Source organism: Peromyscus maniculatus, chromosome 3 (genome assembly GCF_049852395.1).
Source record: "Peromyscus maniculatus bairdii isolate BWxNUB_F1_BW_parent chromosome 3, HU_Pman_BW_mat_3.1, whole genome shotgun sequence".
Taxonomy (NCBI): domain Eukaryota; kingdom Metazoa; phylum Chordata; class Mammalia; order Rodentia; family Cricetidae; genus Peromyscus; species Peromyscus maniculatus.
Window position 1 is genome coordinate 169,159,244 of NC_134854.1, and position 19,193 is coordinate 169,178,436.

A 19,193-nucleotide genomic window follows, 5' to 3' on the forward strand; every position below is an offset into this window, starting at 1 on the left:
GTTTATATGTTTTCAGAACAAGGGGATATAAAAAATGGATGGCCCAGGTGATCCACCATCTCAGAGTGCCTCTGTTACAGTCTCCTCTGAATTCCACATCCAGATGCTGGCTGAGATGGGTTAGCCTCACAGACTACTCCAGCCAAGACTTAACCAATATCCTTATTTTTTCAAGGTTCCCCCAAGGACACTAGTGCCCACAGACAATAGGAAGTAGTCTAGAGAATGACACCCACATTCCCAGGAGATAGGATGGGGGGTTGGTTATTCAATGGATTATGGATGTTTGTCATTGTTTAGGAGGGTTGGTTAAAAGTTGTTATTGGGCATAGTCAGAAAAAAATAAATAAAAAGTGTTAAATTCAAAGATCTCTTTCTAAAGGATACAAGGGGGATTGATGTAAGAATGACAGGAAAAAGGGTAGATTATTGAATATACTTTAATCAAAAAAAACTATTAATCTCAAAATATTTTAAATTGGTGTGGATTTTGTTTTATTGATACAAGTTTAAAGTTATTTCTGTTATACTGTATGTATGTTTCTACTCTTGCTTGGGGTATTGTGCCTATGCAGCTCATTTAAAATGTAATCTATAATTAAGAAATACAGGTTAGTAGTTAGTCATCTATAATAATCAAACTTATAGTCATGTTAGGTATGTTTTCAAGGTTAAACAGATATATTTAGATAGATATATGGTCTTCAAATACTTCAAAGACCTATAGAATATGACGTTTAATATTTAGTAACCTAAGGCTTTTCATGACAGTGAGACATGTCTGCTCCTAACAGCACCAATTTACTTCAAAAGAAGATGATGGGCATCAAAGAACCTCTGTATAGAGTTTGCTTTCTTTATGGCAAAAGCTAGCCATTTGAACAAAACACTGCCCTTGCCTCAACTGCTGACAATATACTAAATAAACTGGACCAGCAGGATGCAAAAAAAAATGGACTGCCAAACTTTGCCAAGACAGGGTAGAACAGTCCTTCAAAATTCTCTGCTTCTCAAAAATTTCTGTCAGATATACCAGCCTGTAGACCAAAGTTGGATGCCCTAACATTACAGAAGAACTTTGGGTGACTATACAAGCAGCCAGATGTTCCTATCATTAGATAACATTACACCCTTCTAGGGTCTTTGGTGGAGTTAAAGACTAAGTAATTAGACTTAAAGTTTTCCTTAGTTATGATTAAAGGTAAATTAGCTATAAAATTTTAGACTCACAAAGATAAGATAGATAGTATTTCCTCTAAATTTGCCAAATACAAATGGACTGGATATTGTAATTGTAAATCTTACTTAATAGTGTTTTTTGTTGTATATAATTTTATTATGTTAAAGTTAAAATCTTCTTTTTTTTATTTAGACAGAAAAGGAGAAATGTGGTATATTCCTTTACACTGTGTGAATATGTATAACTGTAATTGGTTTCATAAAGAAGCTGACTGGCCTATATCTAGACAGGATAAAGTTAGGCAGGAGAACCAGACTAAGAGAATGCTGGGAAGAAAGAGGAGGAGTCGGAGAAGTTGCCAGCCAGATTCAGAAGAAGCAACATGAAAAATACATAGATGAGGTAAACAAGCCTCAGGGAAGCACATAGATTAAGAGAAATGGGTTAATTTAAGTTGTAAGAGCTAGTTAAAAACAAGTCTAAGCTATTAGCCAATCATTTATAATTAATAATAATTCTCTTGTGTGATTATTTGGGAACTGGCTGGCAGGACAGAAAAATTTGCCTACAGGACACCATAACCACCCTAGAGACACCACATTAGACTTTAGACAGCTAATGAAGCACCAAGAGGCTCAAACAACTACAGAGTCACAGTTAAGTGAGGAGACGCTGTGGTCATCTCGTGGTACTACAATGAGCATAGAGTGCAAGTACTATCTGGCATATTGACTTTGGCTCCCTTGAATATTGTGTTAGTTTCTTCTCTCATTGCTATAACTAAAATACCTGATAAGAAGCAACTTGATAAGGGACAGATTTATTTTGGCTCACAGTCTGAGATAATGCCATCATCATGGCAGGTAAGGCATGGTGGCAGAAGCCTGATGTTATTCGAATGCTAAATGGCCTTATTAATAAAAAATAAAAAAATAAAAAAAAATCTGTACCAGGGATTGGGGTAAAAGCTGAAAGATCAGAGAAGCAGAACAGCCAACCTCACCTTGCCAACTCCTCAGCCGATCCTGTTTCCAGGAATCCTCAGACTGAATGCCTGAGTCCTCACCCAAAAGGCCTCAGCCAAAAAGAGCCTTTAGTTCCTGTCTCCTCATGTCTTATGTGCCATTCTCTGCCCAGCCATTAAAGGCATGCATGCTTCCCAATACTGGGATTAACAGTGTGGGCTACCACTGCCTGCCCCTGTTTCTCTCCTAGACTGAGTCAATTCCATGTAATGGGTGGCTTTGAATTCACAGAGATCCAGATGGATCTCTGCCTCCTGAGTGCTAGGATTAAAGGCATGTGCTACTACTTCCTGGCCTCTATGTTTAATCTAGTGGCTTGATCTGTCCTCTGATCTTCAGGCAAATTTTATTAGAGTACAAAATATATCACAACAGCCTAAGGTAGCACTTACATTGCACCTTTAGTCAGGAAATAGAAAGTGATGAACGGTGGCACTCAGCTTGCTTTATCCTTTTTATTCAGCCTGGGACCCTGTACCATGAGATGGTTGTGGCCCATGTCTAGAGTGGGTCTTCCTCTCTCAATTAAACCTTTCTGAAAACACTTTCAGACATACTCAGAGATGTTTCCATAGTGATTTTAAATCTTGTCAAGTAGTCAATGAAGATCAACCATCACTGATATATACCACACAGTAGGATCATGATTGGATGACATTTTCATTTTTATTTTTTAAGGAATTAATTATTATTTTTCCATATTGTGTTCCATAATGACTATACTAACCTACATCCTAACCAGTTATGTGCAAGCATTTCATAACAGCCAAAATATGGAATCAACCTAAATGGATGAATGAGACAAGTAAGGCTAAAAGCACTGGGCCATGCCTTAAGCAAACAAAGAACTGTGACATGTGCAGTAGCACCCTGACCCAGAGGAGCCTGAAACCGGACCCCCAAGATGACAACTGCCAATGTAAGAACCAGGGCCAAACCAAGAAAAGCCACGGCGACTGGAAGCAAAGTCCACCAAACAGCACACACATAAATACCTCAGCCCTTTGTTTAATGAACAAGATTGCTTGCATTTCTCCCAGAATCTGTGCCGTTGATTCTGGGTCTGCCCACTCTCTGCCCCTGGGATCAGAGACAGAGTGATCTGCTGTGGATATCTGTATGGTGTGAATGTGTTGATCTGATTGGTTAATAAATAAAGTGCTGATTGGCCAGTAGTCAGGCAGGAAGTATAGACGGGACAAAGAGAGAGGAGTATTCTGGCAACAGGAGGGCCAAGTCAGGAGACGCTGCCAGCTGCCCCCATGAGAAGTAAGATGTAAAGTACCAGTAAGCCACAAGCCATGTGGCAACTTGTAGATTAATAGAAATGGGTTAATTTAAGATATAAGAACTAGGTAACAAGAAGCCTGAGCTATTAGGCCAAACAGTTTTAAATAATATAAGTGTCTCTGTGTTTATTTGGGTCTGAATGGCTGAGGGCCCAGGCGGGACTGGAGATAACTCCAGCTACAGGGATCCCAGCTGCAGAGCCAGCAACAGATGAAGATAAAGAAAATGTGGTGTTTGTGTTTATAGTGGAATACTATTTAGCCTCAGAAAGGACAATCCTGTGATTTATTACATCCTGGATGAACCTAGAGGACACTATGTAAAGTGAAATAAGCTATGCAGGAGAGGACAAACTGCATGATTTCATTTACATATGTAATCTAAGATTTAACTCATAGACACAGAGAGTAGAATGGTGGCTACCAGTGTTGGGGGTCAGGAGGTAAGCGGAACTAACAGCGGCAGCTGGTCACATTGCACCTTCACCTAGGAAGCAGAAAATGATGAATGCTAGTCCAATTACACAAAATGTCATAGAGAAGAAATAATTTCAAGAAACCTACCATAGTGCCCTCCCCTCTACTGGAGAAACAGCCCAAGCCTCCAACGGATGCCTGAAACCATAGAGGGCAGTACCTATTGAGTGCAAAGCCCTGTACACATACCAATGACAAAATATGACTTTAAGTTTTGACAGTTAATTTTTTTTTTGTTTTTGTTTTTGTTTTTGTTTTTGTTTTTCGAGACAGGGTTTCTCTGTGTAGCTTTGTGCCTTTCCTGGAACTCACTTGGTAGCCCAGGCTGGCCTCGAACTCACAGAGATCCGCCTGGCTCTGCCTCCCAAGTGCTGGGATTAAAGGCGTGCGCCACCACCGCCCGACTACAGTTAATTTTTAAAACCAGTAGTAAAATTGAACAAACGTAACAATTAACTGTAATAAAAGGACTATAGTCTCTCTCTTGAAAAAGTCTATACGAATGTCACCATTCCCAGATGGCAGTTGACTGCAGGTAACTATGACAGATGGAAACACACATAAGGATTTCCACAATGATAAAGGGATACATTCATCCAGGAAACATAGCAAGCTCTGATATGTATCCATCAAGTTGCAGAGTTGAAATACACAGACAGAAAGGGAGCTAGGGTAGTTTTGTCAGTTGGGCTGCCCTGTGCCCCCCAGGGAACCAAATACAGATGCAAATTACCCTCTCCTGGCATGAGTCACCGAGTCACCATGCTTCCACAGTGGGCTTAAAGTCGCCATCATAGGCCTATAACTGAGCAGGAGAACGTCTACCTCAGAAGAAAATTAAAATATTCATAGCAACCTAAGTCTCATGACATCTTTAAACAAAGACATCTCACATGAAAAGATGGGAGAAGTGACTTAGGAACACAGAGAGGCCAGGAGGACAGAGTGGGGCACATTTTTCCAGAAGATCTATCATTACACCCACTGTCATGACAATGTCTAGGCTTTATGCAGAGTCTTTTCTTATGAATTAGGCCTGAACTCTCATGGGGAGACATTAAAGTGAAGGGAGTCACCAGCTGAGCAAAGATGAGTTGGCAAATATCAATGTAACATGGCGCTGCATTTACTATGGAGACCTATTCATCAGCTTCACACCTTTTTCATGTTGATAGACAGCAGCTTAATGATGTCCAGAACTATTCGTGTGAGCCCAGTATATAAGGAGAGGTTTGAAATGGGAAGGAGCAAGGACAAGTGAGCGATTTCCTTAGTGGAGAATGTTATGCTCTATGAGTACTGTGTGACTTAGTCAGAGCTTTCTTCTGTGTGCAAATCTTGCAGAATTAGCTCACCAAGTCTCTCTCATTCTTGTAGGACACTAACATCTATCTGAAGTACTCTCAAACATTTGTACAGGACAAAATCTTAATTTGCTTTAAGAGATTAAAGAACTTGAGAGTGAGTTATACAATGTCTTCTTTAGGGAAACAAGAAAGCACAAGGCCCCTGCCAATCAAACAGCACCTGACAAGAGTGAGTCGCCCACCCCACAGTGCCAGTTAAGATGCTTGAGAGCCTCCTCAAAGCTCTTAGTCTTCCAGTCCTTATGATTCCATTTCCGTGCCACTCATGAAGCCGTTCTCAACCCAGCCCTGACCCAGGATTTGGTCTACCTGACTTGTAGGACATGAAAACAGGAACTTCTGAGATTCACTGGGTGTGCTTCACCCATACAGGCAAACCACAGACCTATTTTCGTGTGCAGAATTTTGTCCTGTTGACTGTCACGTTCTCCCCATAAAGGATGGCACCTGATACCTAACAGGCACTCAGTAAACTTTAACAGGCACTGTTAAAAGAGGAAATCTAGAAGAGCCTGTAAAACAGGCTTCTACAGAAAAGAATAACAATAGCCAGGAATTCAGCGAGCCAACAGCTGTTCCAATGAATCCTATGGTGTTGATCATCGAAATGTGACTACACATACATATGAAGAACAAAGAAATAATCAGAGCATGGCGTACGTGCTTGCGATCTCAGTACTGAAGGGGCAAAGGCGAGAGGATTGATGCACATTCAAGGCCAGACAGGGCTATATAGCGAGACTCTAATTAAAAAACAAAATAGAAAGAATAGATAAAACATGAAGATAACACTCGGCAGGCAAGATGACTCAGTGAGAAAATACACATGCTGCCAAACCCTGATGACCTGAGTTCAACCACCAGACCCACAGTGAAAGGAGGACACTGATCCCATAACCTTGTCCTCTGACCTCCATACAAGCACCACAGTGTACCTGCATGCACACATACAGGCACTTGTCATAAAGTCACATGGAAACCTACTGCTGCAGAAGCTTCCTAAAGCATTATACTACACTATACAGACAAACAACAGAAAGTGTAAGTGAAGTTACCCTGTAACAGGGCAATAATGCCACTGCTGAGCAACATAGGCTAACAAACAAAAATCCCAGTGCCAGGAATGGGTGCCTCTTTTGAAGTTTTTGGCCACTGAGGCCACATAGACCCTCCCCCGCCCCCCGACATTACAAGCTATTGCCAAGGCTCTTGGTTAATCCCCCATAGACCCCCAACATTACAAGGTATTGCCGAGGCTCTTGGTTACCTGTTCCCCCACCCCACCCCGCCCCCGAACTTGATGATAAAACCCTATTGCTAAAGGTTTCTTTCTTTCTTTTCTTTTTTTTTTCTTTTTTTTTGGGGGGGGTGGTTTTTTTGAGACAGGATCTCACTCTGTAGACCAGGCTGGGCTCAAACTCACAGACATCCTCCTGCCTCTGCCTCCCAACTGCTGGGATTAAAGGTGTGCGCCACCACCACCCTAAAGGTTTCTTTTAAAAGTAAAGGATTGGGAACTGAGTTTTGATGCTTCTAAGTCTTGTTCCAGAGGTGTGATTTCTTCCACAGTTTTAGAAGTTTGTTAAGACAGAGCTCAGAAATGGAAGCAAAGGAAGAATTCTCCAGAGATGGGATGAAAAGCAGAAAAGATGTAGGTGACAATTACCAGAGAGTCTTTAGACACAGAGGACACTAATTCACACAAAAGGCTTAAAAGATCAGGACTGGACTAGTGAGTCCCAAGACACAGAGGACACTAGTTCACAGGGAAAGCTTAGATGCTCAGGGCTGGACCAGCAGAGAACACTTGCTATCATCCATTTGTCAGTGAGAAAAGTAGAAGGAAATTGAGAGACAGTTTTGTTATGTTAAATTAATAGACTTGATTTTTAAAGGCATTTTCATGTGCACAGCAAAGTTGAGCACAGCACTGAGTTTCCATTGAACCCCTCTCTGTTCCCCAAGCCTGGGCAGCTTCTGAGGACCACTGAAAAGGGGTCTTCACTGGACAAAACAAGGCAGAGGAGACAGGGACTATGTCTCTGATAAAGAAGGTTGACCTGCTAGCGTGTACATCACACTTTATTGTTCCATTGGCTAAGAAGAGAGAAGAAAGAAAATGCAACATGTGGCCAAGGGTGCTGGTGGCATTTGGGTCCTGGACCATTTGATTGTAAAATCTATGCTGAGCTTGTCACACTGGAGCTTTCAGCCACTCAGGGGACTCCTTGGCAGGGGATTTATAGAGACTGACAGAGCATCGCTGTTAAACCATCCCCAATTATCAGCTTCACAGGCGGAAGGATGATTAAAATTTAACAACATATCCCAGCTTGTTGCCATTCGATAGAGTTGCTGCCATCCTCCTGTCAGTGGGGATAAAGAAGTGGGAAAGTTAAAAAGGGAAGTATTTTTAAGGTAAAAGTCTTCCCTTGACAGGGTAGGAGAATAAATCAGCCATGCAAAGAAAAAGATCAGAAGTAATTTTTCCTGATAATGACTGAGTTCGATTCTGCATGTCAAATGGTTACTATTTATGGATGTAATGGGGAAAGAAATTCTCAGCTGGTGCTTTAACTTCTAATCTGCTTAGTCATGACATTCTTGCCAATGCTCCACACATTAAAATGCCTACAATTTATACCTTTTTTAGTTAAATGGACTACTAGAGTTGTGCTTTCATTTTAATTGGATGTATTAAAATAATGTAACAATTTGCCTTTGGGGTTCAAACAGAATATCTATGGAACTGCAGTGACCAAGTCCCCAATGGGGCATTATTCTGCAACATCACTGAGTTATCTAAAAAGGTTCCAAGACAAGAAGTGCCCTTTGATGTGGATCGCCCTGCTTGCATGCGTTAATTGAAATTCAGGTAGCTGTGCAAATGGAGCTTCATGCTGGAATGGCATGGGGACTCTAAGAAAGCCTTTGAAATAATGTGCACAGGCTCTGGAGATTCACAGGAATATAGGCACATAGCATTATGAGCCAGAAGCTAGGGTTGTAGGTACAGCAATTTTTCACTGAGACTTAAATTGTAAATTACTTCTGTGTGATCATGAGACATGACAAACACAATCATTTTCCCATCTCATTAATAACCCCAGTGCAGTGTGGCCTCAAGTTGGCTCTTTTGAGGCCTTCATCCTAGTTGTCATAGAAACAGACCTCAGGGCAGCATCTACTATGGGGAGCTGGTGGTGTGGACAGCTCTCCTTACTTTATGAGACCTTAGATCATTGCTTCAGTCAGTGGGGCAGCTCTGTTTTCCTCTTCCCCATCCTCTTTCTCTGTCTTAACTTTGTCTCTATTGCTCTGATGATACACACCATGACCAAAAGCTATTTGGGGAGGAAAGCACTTATTTTACTTTATATCTCTCAGCCCATGGTCCATCCCTGAGGGAAGGACTGGCAAGAACTCAAGGCAAGAACATGGAGGCAAGAACTGAAGCAGAAGTCATGGAGGAACACTGCTCATGTTTGCTCCCTATGACTTGCTCAGCCTGCCTTCTTACACAACCCAGGACCACCACAGTGGTCCCAAGGGTGGAATCACCCACAGTGGACTGGACCCTCTTACATCAATCATTAGTCAAGAAAATACACTACAGACTGCCTACCGGCAATCTGATTGAGGCAGTTTCTCAGTTGTGACAACTCTAGCTTATATCAAGTTATCAAAAAATCAACTAGGAGAATTTCTCTCTTGCTCTATTCTTATCCCGTTCTAAAAGGCTGTTGGTGACCATTCTGACATACAGTTCCTCATTTACCTACCACACACAGGAGCTGCAATTTAGGAAGAAGATTGAAGGGTTGTTCAGTACAGTGCTGCTAAACCATCACTGTGGTCACCACACCACATCATTACAGACTGCTGACAGACACTTGACAGATCACTTTCAACTGAAGGACCATAGTGTCAAGGTTGCCCCTTCCTAGAGTAGCCAACAGTCAATAGCTGATCAATGAGGTGCATAAAGGCTTTCATCTCATGGATATTCTTTCAAAAGCACCAGGAAAGAAAAATTCCATTTTAGATTCTTCTGTTGAGAATCCAACCCACAAGGCTTGGTAAAAGGAGCCATCCCAGAAAACTGTCTTAAGATGGAGCTTTAAGCTGGATCTCCATTATTCCTTGTTACCTAGCAACAAGAACCCTCTATGTGATACTCAGTGAAATCCAGAGAATACCTGGCATAGAGTGGAGCTCAATTTGAAAGCTTTCTGCAGTGGTCAACTAGGATGATACACAGTGGAAGGGAATGCATTAGTGGTTGTCTGCCATATACAGAGGAAAGAGAAGTCACTAGGTGTGTTAGTAACATGTCTCATTGCTGTGAGAAAATACAGAATAAAAGCAACCTAAGGAAGGAGGGGCTCATTTTTCGTTCACAATTTGAAGGGTACAGTCCATCACACGGGAGCAGGAGCAGGAGGCTCCTGGTCACACTGCACCCACAGTCAGGAAACAGAGAGGGATGAGTGCTGGGTTCATCTTACTTCTTTTTATTCAGCCCAGGATCCTAACCTGTAGGATAGTGCCACACGCATTCAGGGTCTTCTCTCCTCAGTTAAACTTCTCTAGAAATATCCCCACAGCCAGCACCAGAGTGGTCTCCTAGGTGATTCCAAATCTTATCAAGTTGGCAATGAAGATTAACCATCACACGGGATGATGGAATTGGCTGGTTATTGCTTCGACAGACACTGCAGTGGAAGCAGGGACATGAGCACTCATGGCCCAGATGTCCATTACTGAGATGTGAGAGCCAAGGAATGCTTGATCCCTTTCAGAGGCTTTACCCTCCACAGAGGATGAATGAAGTTGAGGACAGGATCCAGGACTTAACTACCAGAGGGACTACACTGTAAAGAAAGTCAACTCCCATCCAAGCCAAGTCCACTAGGCCAACACCAGGCCTTGCATAGGGAGAAACATCTGAGTAGATGCCCCCTATATTTTGAGCCCATATATCAGAGTCCCCAGAACACTGTGGATACTCTGGAAGTGGCCCACTCCTCCTTATCTGAAAATGACTCTTCTCCATCCTTGCTGGAAGAACTACCAAGGTCCTCCCCTCTAGATAACATGCAGCCTGTCCCCAGTAGGCAGGCAGTGCCCTAAAGCTGCTTCAAGATAGATCACCCAGTACTTAATATCCTGAGGGCAATGACAGAAAACTGATGAAAAGAGATGACCAATTTGTGAACATTCTTCAGGGAAACAATATCTAACCCGCTGTGGGGAAAACAAAGAAACAAGCTGTGAACTTTCTACCTTGTAGACTCTAAGAAACACAGAAAAGCTACAATCTATGCAAGATGGAACTGTAAGAATTAGCTAATTGACTCTGGAAAAGACTGAGAGAAAGACAAAGCAACAAGGATATACAATGCAGAGTCTGGGAACCTACCAGATGACTGTGTTCTTCAAGAAGGCCTGAAGACATGCTAAGGCAGGTGGCCCATATCACATGTCTTGAAGCCAGGAGTGACAGGAGGAAAGGCCAGCATCTGCTCTGCTCATTGACTGTAGTGTGGAAGGCATTGTCTCAGAGAAGCAGAGGCCACTGGGTGGCAATCAACTGTCAAAGTCCAGCTGAGAGCAATTATCATAATGAGCAGCAAGACTAGACCCTGAGAACCTGACCACAAAGCTCCTGCTGTGGTTAGGAGAGGACAGTGTCCAACAGGCTGAGTAGATAGGCAGTCAGCAAGGACACTATTCATGTTTGTACCATCAAAGTAATTCAAGCATGGTTTATCAGGACTCTGAGATCTTCCCCTACCTACTGGCAGATGAAAAGAGCAAGTGTGCAGGAAGGACTCCCTAGCACCTTGTGAGGTGAACTCTATAGGCTTATTTTGAAAGCTCATGGTGCTATATTGGGGTGAGGCTTACCTTGTGGAAAAGGAGTGAGTCTTTGAAGATGATGCTTAACAGTAGGCCACTGATTCCTGCTGTGCTAGTTGCTTCCTGGTCAGCCATGATGTGACCAGCCCTCCACTACATACTCTGGCCACCTCGATGTCCTGCCCAAACTCTTGGGACCAAGAAACCATGGACTAAAATTCTCTGAAGCCACAAGCCCAAAGCAAGCCTTTTTTTCTTAAATTGCCTGCATAGTATTTTGGTCACGTGATGCATAGGAAGTACCTCACCCTGTAATGGTACAGTATAATGGATGAACAGAAGGAGGAGGCCATAGTGATCAATATCCATTTCCTATGGAAACTGTTGAGGGAAGGTCTAAACATTTCTTAGACCCACATAGTCTGTGTAGATTGGTGCACATGAGAGCCAGGTGGCATACGGAAGACCCGGACTTCGGCTCAAGGTGGCTCCATAGGATCCACGTGTCTGCCCTCTGGCCACTCTCAAATCTCTGAACACACAACTGGAATAAGAACATTCGGTAGGTGTTCCGTTACTTCTCCTACTGCTGTGACCGAATGCTTGACAATATCAACTTAGCAGGAGGATCTGTCCCTGCCTCACAGTTCAAGGGCATGCGGGCCACCATGGTGGGTAAGATGTGGGGGCAGTATCAGGCAGCTGGTCACACCCACAAGCAGAAGACAAAGAACAGATGAGAAGTGGAGGCTAAGCCGGAAAACCTCAAGTAATGTCAGCCCCCGCCTCCCGCCACAACACAGTGACCCACGTCCTCCAGTGAGACTCCACCTCCTAACAGTCCCACAACTTCCCAAACCGGGCCACCAGCTGGGGACCACGAGCTCAAACACATAAATCTGTGGGGACATTTCACACTGAAACCACAGCAGCATACAATGCTATGATTAGTGTTACCTAAACAGTCATCCCCCAAATTCTTCTATTCCTCATATTAATCTAGTATGATCTAGTTTTTATACTATCACAATTTGAAATCTGCTCTGTGGGTCTAACTCTAACTTGTGTTTATTTTACTGCAAAGGCAGAAAGTGTTTGCGGAGTGAATATAAAATGTTATTATCCTATCAAAAATTAAAAGCTACCTAGCACCGACCCCTCTCCTCCTTCTCCTCTTCTTGCTATTGTCCTGTATCACATTGCCTATACATTTCTATAGAAACACACAAAACATCTTTACTGACCACCATGTGTTCTAAAAATAAGTAAAAACAAGGCCATTGAGTGAGTCAGCAGGTGAATGTGCTTGCCGCCAAGGCTAATGGCCTGAGTCTAATCCCTTAGACCTTCAAAGTGGAAGGAAAAAATTGATTCCCCCAAGTTGTCCTCTGACCCCCATGCATATGCCATAGCACACACACACACACACACACACACACACACACACACACACACACACACACTGTAATTGTAAAACTTTTATTAAAAGTAAATAAAACATAGCATTAACCCAGATAATCCCATCAGCCATGATCAGGTTGGTTTCTGTGGTCAGTGCTAACCACCGGAGCAAGAGTGATCATTACTATCGCCTCTCTGCGTCTGAGAAGTGTTCCAGCTTTGCTCTCTGATTTAACTTATGGTCAGGAAATCGGTGTCAAAAGTGTGGCCAGTGATTTGCAAATGGCCAATTGCCCAAGTCTGTTGCAGTTGTTCTGAAATATGACAAGAACAGCTTGGCTCACCATGCTGCTCTCCAAGTACCCAGGGGCCCCGTCACCTGTGAGGACAGCCTCACGCAACCCTCTGATTTCATTGTTATTTGCTTAATGCCAGACCCTGAGGTCACAGACAATTTAAACAGTGCACAACTGAGTGCTCAATTACCCATCTGCTGGGCCACTGATGCTAATGCTCCCCAGAATGCCTTCATCAACACTTTCCCGTCCACTGCATCAAGAGAAGGCAAGGGCACCTGCGATGACGCATTCCGATCATCACCTCTCTCTCACCAGTGCTTGCAAAGGCAGCGGCCTAGAGCGGAGAAGGGCTTTGGGTTGGAAGATCACCGAGCCTTTGTCCCAGCCCCAGTTCCTGAAGGTGTGCAGGTCAGTCTCCACCCCCAGCTTCATCTCTTAGCTGAAATCTCTAACTCTAAATAAAATAGGATTTCTAATTGCATTAAACTCTGAAAGCAAGATGAAATTCTTGACTAGTCCTTACTTATCTACTCTTAAAAGATTAAAATCTGACCAAGAGTGGTGATGTGTGTCTGTAACCAAAACACCTGGGAGGTAGAAGCAGGAAGATAGTAAGCTGAAGGTTAGCCTGGACTACATAGTGAACCTAAGACCAAACCAGATATAAATAACTTGTTTATTAAGTTATAATTTAGGCTTTGTAACTATTTTTCCTTGTTTTTCATGATACTTCAAACATGCAGTCCCCCTACCTCTGCCTCCTAATGCTGGGATTACAGACATGTATCATCCCATTAGCTCCAAATATTTTCAGGAATGTATTTTCATCAAGCATTGTGGTATAAGCCTATAATCCCAGACTCAGGTGACTGAGGCAGCAGAATCACTAATTTGAGGCCAGCATGGTCTACATAAAAATGGTAATAAGAAAACAACTAAAGGAATTTATGTGCTGCTGAATCAGAAAAATCCCTATATTTTCTCTGGATAGTCTAAATTTTTATAATTTGTTGTGTAACAGTTTCCTCCAAAATTGAAACATTCCTTCCTGCAGAGAAGCTCCTTAAGCAGGAAGGTAACTAAAAAAGAGTTTCAGGAAGTCCCTGAAACTGACCACATTCACTAGGCTGTCCTTGCCAGAGTAAACAATGAAGGCTGAGAATCCCTCTCATTCATGCCAAGCTGCAAAGACGACTCTCAGACAAGCAACGTTGTAAAGAAGCAGAAACCAGCTGATCTGCCTGAAAGAGTTTTAGACCAGCTGAGGCACCCTGAAAGGACACGCTCCAACCTGTTGAGCTGCCTGCAGGCTGTGCAGTGTGCTCTAGGTTCCCATCTTTGTGAGCTATCGCCTATGCTGGGTGGGCTATGGTGATGCAGCTGTCTCCTGTAATTTTCTGCTCCCGTAAGTAAGCCTCACCCATATTCCTGTAAGTAACCCCAATAAAAGTCATGGTTCATCGAGTTGTGCTTTGGTGGCATCCATGCTTTGGTCTGTCATGGTTTCCCTATCTGGGGTTAGTAGGCCTGTTTGTTGCTTCTCCCCAGGGAAGGTTTTGTCATACAACGTAACTGTGCCATAAATGCCATACTATCCCTAAGTGGTTTTTTTTTTTTTTTTTTTTTTTTTGGTTTTTTCGAGACAGGGTTTCTCTGTGTAGCTTTGCGCCTTTCCTGGAACTCACTTGGTAGCCCAGGCTGGCCTCGAACTCACAGAGATCCGCCTGGCTCTGCCTCCCGAGTGCTGGGATTAAAGGCGTGCGCCACCACCGCCCGGCATGTGTTTTTAAAATTTTAACCTTCCCATATCAGCTCCTGTAAAACTGAACAGCTTGAGTATGAGTAAAGTTGAGGGATGCATTCTGCTGAATTTGTCTTCATAACCTTTCAGTGCTAGTTAGCTAGTTAGCTTCATGTGCCTGTGAGTTTTACTAGATAACGAACCACCTCAAGGCTTGATGTCTCCAAAAATAGAAAAGATGAAGGATATTCCTAGCAAAGCACTGCATGGGTCAGCAGCTGAGGCTGCCTTCTTCTGGGTGGCTTTCTTCCGTCTCCTCCTGGTTCACTTGTGCATCTGTGGGCTGCTGCAAAATCACTGTCTTCAAAATCACTGTCTTCAGCTAGCCTCTCTCACAGGTCTGAGGACTCTTGGAGGGCCATCCATCTTTGTTTCATGTGGCCTTTTATTTTCTCATCCTTAAGCAGGAGATCTGAGCTTGTTCATGTGGAGGTGTCAGGGATCAAAAAGAGGAAGAGGTGTAAAAAGATTCTTGTACCCCAGGCTTGCTCATTCTCACTTTTCTTTTTTCCCCACGGTGCTGAGAAGTAAACACAGGGTCTTGCACATGAGAAGTGAAGACTCTGCCACTGAGATCTGCCTCCATCCTCACCTCTACTGCATTCTACCGGACAGAGCTGGGCACAGGCTGGCAGAAATATCATAAAGTTTAGGAAAATAAAAACAATGTCTTTGTGGTAAGGGAAGAATTTGTGGTTATTTTACAATGACCTACTTGTCTTTTTTGTCTGTAAATACCCAAAAAAAAACCCTCATTAATCATGGTATTAAATAGAACCACTTATAAAAATCATAGGGTGTGTTGGTATCCTTTAAACCAAGGATATGGAGCCCAAAGCAATGAATGTCCTTGTGTGGCTTGTAAATACTATCTGATTAACTTAAGGTTTAAACGAGTGCTATTCAGGGCTTGCTTTGATTATCTAATAAATCTGTAAATAAATACATTACAGTTGACTTAATTATTCCAACACTCAGAGGCTAAGGCAGAAAGAGTATTGTTAGTTCTAGAATGATCTGGCTGCAATACAAGATCCTGTCTCAAAAGACCAAAAATAACAGTTTAATTTCATGCTTCTACTGCTTTGTCACCTACAACATGCTCCTCTGAAGTGCTATTTCATGGCTGCCTCCTCAGAAATTTGATCAAGGGTCTGCTCTAAAGAGCCTCCTGTTCTTCACTTCATGGTGTAATGTGATTTCTCAGACACATTGTCTCACCTCCTTTCTTCTCCTCTCCCACCCCTTACAAAGGTCCTCTCTAACATGCTGGGCCAAATCAGGCTCCACCTCTCACACTACTTTGCCCTTTTACCATGTTTCCATGGATTCTTCTTAATTAGTGCCCGTGTGTTGGAACCTTCATGAAAGGTCCTTTTAGTAATAGAACAGTCTCCTTAGCATAGACTGGTCTATGTGATCATATCACTGAGCTTCCTATAGCTTAATGCAATCCCTCTCCACAGGTTATGGCCTGGGAAAGTAGTTCCCAGACCAATTTCTTTCTCCCAGTCATTGTCTTCAATATTAGCACAGATTTTCTTTTTTTTTTTCTTTTACTCCCCACAAGGTTTTATTCTGCTAACATTCCACCTGGGGGTGAATGGCACAGAATTGCAGATCTCCACTGTGACTGCTGTTTTCCATACTATGAATTTCCTACGTATGCTTAGACATGAAGTATTTTATATTTTCCACATGGTTAGTTTCACTAACAGTTTGTTTAGAAAACTTAAGATCAAAGTTCTAGGGTGAACTGTTTATCCCCCTAAATACATGTTAAAGTTCTAACCCTTTGAACTTTTCTCCTCATGTGTTTCCTGAAATGTTTTAACTGTGTGCTAGATTTTACTTATTAAAATTGGTATTTTAAAGTTTTCGTCATAAGTTCAATTCATTGAAAGGAGGTCACTGCAGGGACTGTAGGTGCTATTATAACAATATGAAACAGTAGTATCACTCTTTCTAGGTGAGGCAGGCAAGGATAGTGTAGCTTGGCAACCTGGGACTCAGCTTAAGTTACCCAAGTCCCCTTCCCAACATGGAACCCTCCCCTGCCTTCAGCTACACACCCCTCCACTTCACTGGGACCTCCCCTGCCTTCAGCTACACACCCCTCCACTTCACTGGGACCCTCCCCTATGTCCACCGAGTGAACTTTTGGGAGAATCTCCTTTTAATCACCTTATACCTTTGCATGATTGGGCATGCAAATCATTAAAATTGGGATCATTGAAACTATGTGCAGGATACATGACCCAAGGCTATCAATCAAAACAGATAACCACACACACTTAGCAACTGACTCCTTCTTTGAGACCCAACAAAAGAAAGCCTCAAATGGTAACCAGTGTTTTGAGCACTCTGGCCCAAGTAGCCTGCTACACTCTTGCCTGTCTTGTGCTTTCTCTTTAAATAATACTCTTGCTGCTTTTCCATTCATGTGCAGTTTTTTTTTTAATTCTTTCAGTAGGAGCTACTCAAGGCTACTGCCACTAAAAAGACTACTGTTAATAAGTACACCCAGCTGTGTCTGAACAGAGTAACAACCAAAGCCCTTGCTCTTCTATTTATATAATCGTAATCAACCTCATCTTGTATCCTCTCTTCTCCTGGAATCCACGTGTGCTGGACAGTTTTATGTCAACTTGACAAAAGCTAAAGTCATTTGAGAGGAGAGAGCCTCAGTTGAGAAAATGTCCCATAAGATGGGGCTATAGGCAAGCTTGAAAGATAGTTTCTTAGTGATTGATGTGAGGAGACCAGCCCATTGCGGGTGGTGCCACCCCTGGGCTGGTGGTCCTGGGGTCTATAAGAAAGCAGGCTGAGAAAGTCATGGGGAGCAAGCCAGTAAGCAGCACCCCTCTGGAGCCTCTACATCAGCTCCTGCTTCCAGGTTCGTGCCCTGTTTGCATTCCTGTCCTGATTTCCTTCAGTGATAAACAGTGATATGGAAGTAAATGTAAGCCAAATACACCCTTTCCTCCAAGTCGCTCTGGTCATGGTGCTTTATCACAGTAAAAGTAACCCTAACTAAGACACCACATAACCAATGTCCTTCAACTTCACTTTATTTTAGTATAACACCTTTCCATGCTTGAAATCCTTTTGTTTATTATTTTTTTCTCTATATCAAAATATGCATATAAGTTGATTTTTCTTTATAGGAAAAGCTATAAAGTGTTAAAAATTATTACAGATTAAGTTGTCATTACGATTATAACCAATACATAAATTCATTATGATTTTGTTAAATATAAAGTATACACCTCTTAATATGATGGTTGTGGCCTTTTGTCTTCATCCATTTGCATTGCTATAACAAAATGCCATAGATTAGGCAACTTACACATAACAGAGATTATTTCTTAACAATTCTGGAGTCTTAGAAGTCCATGGTCGGACAGAGCGGTTGTGGGTTTCTACTATGTAGTACTGGCTGGAATTCTGTCAGCTTCTATCACTGTTGGTGTCACGTGTCCCTGACCACCTGGTGCAAACTTTTAGTGTTTGTCTGTTTTCTATAAAGCTTCTAAAGAGAAGAATTACTATACTTATGCCTGGCATTTTGCGCTCAGTATTTCAGAGGCCTCCAGGCAGACTGCAGACTGTGAAAAAAGGTGTGGAATCTCTCATTGGTACAGAATGGATTCGTCACAAATTTACCAGATCAAGGATTCCAGATGAAGTGTTTCAGTCTAGACCTGAAGATCATGAAAAATACGGTGGGGACCCCCAGCACCCTCATAAACTGCACATTGCTACAAGAATAAAAAGTACAAAAAGGCATCCATACTGGGAAAAAGATATGATCAAGATGCTTGGACTTCAGAAGGCACATACCCCTCAAATTCACAAGAACATCCCCTCGGTGAATGCAAAGTTGAAAACGGTTAATCACTTGATACACATGCAGCCCCTGAAGCTGCCACAAGGACTTCCCACAGAAGAGACCATGTCTAGCACATGCCTCAAGAGCACTGGGGAGCTGGTAGTGCAGTGGCATCTGAAGCCAGTGGAGCAGGAAGAAAAGTCCTGATGCCACACAGCTGAGATTACAGATCACAGTTACTGAGGAAATGGTTCTCATTAAAGTGTATTTCAATCAAAAAAAAAAAGAAGAAGAAGAAGAAGTCCATGGTCAAGGTCCCATCAGATTCAGTGTGTGGTGGGACCTACTTTCTCATGGATGACATCTCTCATTGTGTCCTTACAGCCCTTTAAAACCTTTTTTTTTATGTGCATGAGTGTTTTCCTGCATATATGCATCTGTGTGTGCCCAGAATCCAAGGAGTTCCAAAGATGACATAATATTCCCTGAAACTGGAGTTATAGATAGTTATAAGATTCTGTATGTATATGCAGGGCACTGAACACAGGTTCTCTGCAAAAACAAGTGCTCTCAACTGCTAAGCCACCTCAGCTCCAGAAGCCTCTTTTTTAAAAGTACCAATCCCACCAATAACATCTACCCTCAAGGCTTAATCACTTT

At 42.5% G+C, this 19,193-nt stretch overlaps 1 pseudogene; it reads left to right on the top strand.

The window, feature by feature from the left end:
* The first annotated feature begins 18,211 nt into the window (after positions 1 to 18,211).
* On the top strand, positions 18,212 to 18,801 carry LOC102926029 (large ribosomal subunit protein uL30m pseudogene; annotated as a pseudogene).
* Positions 18,802 to 19,193: the final 392 nt, after the last annotated feature.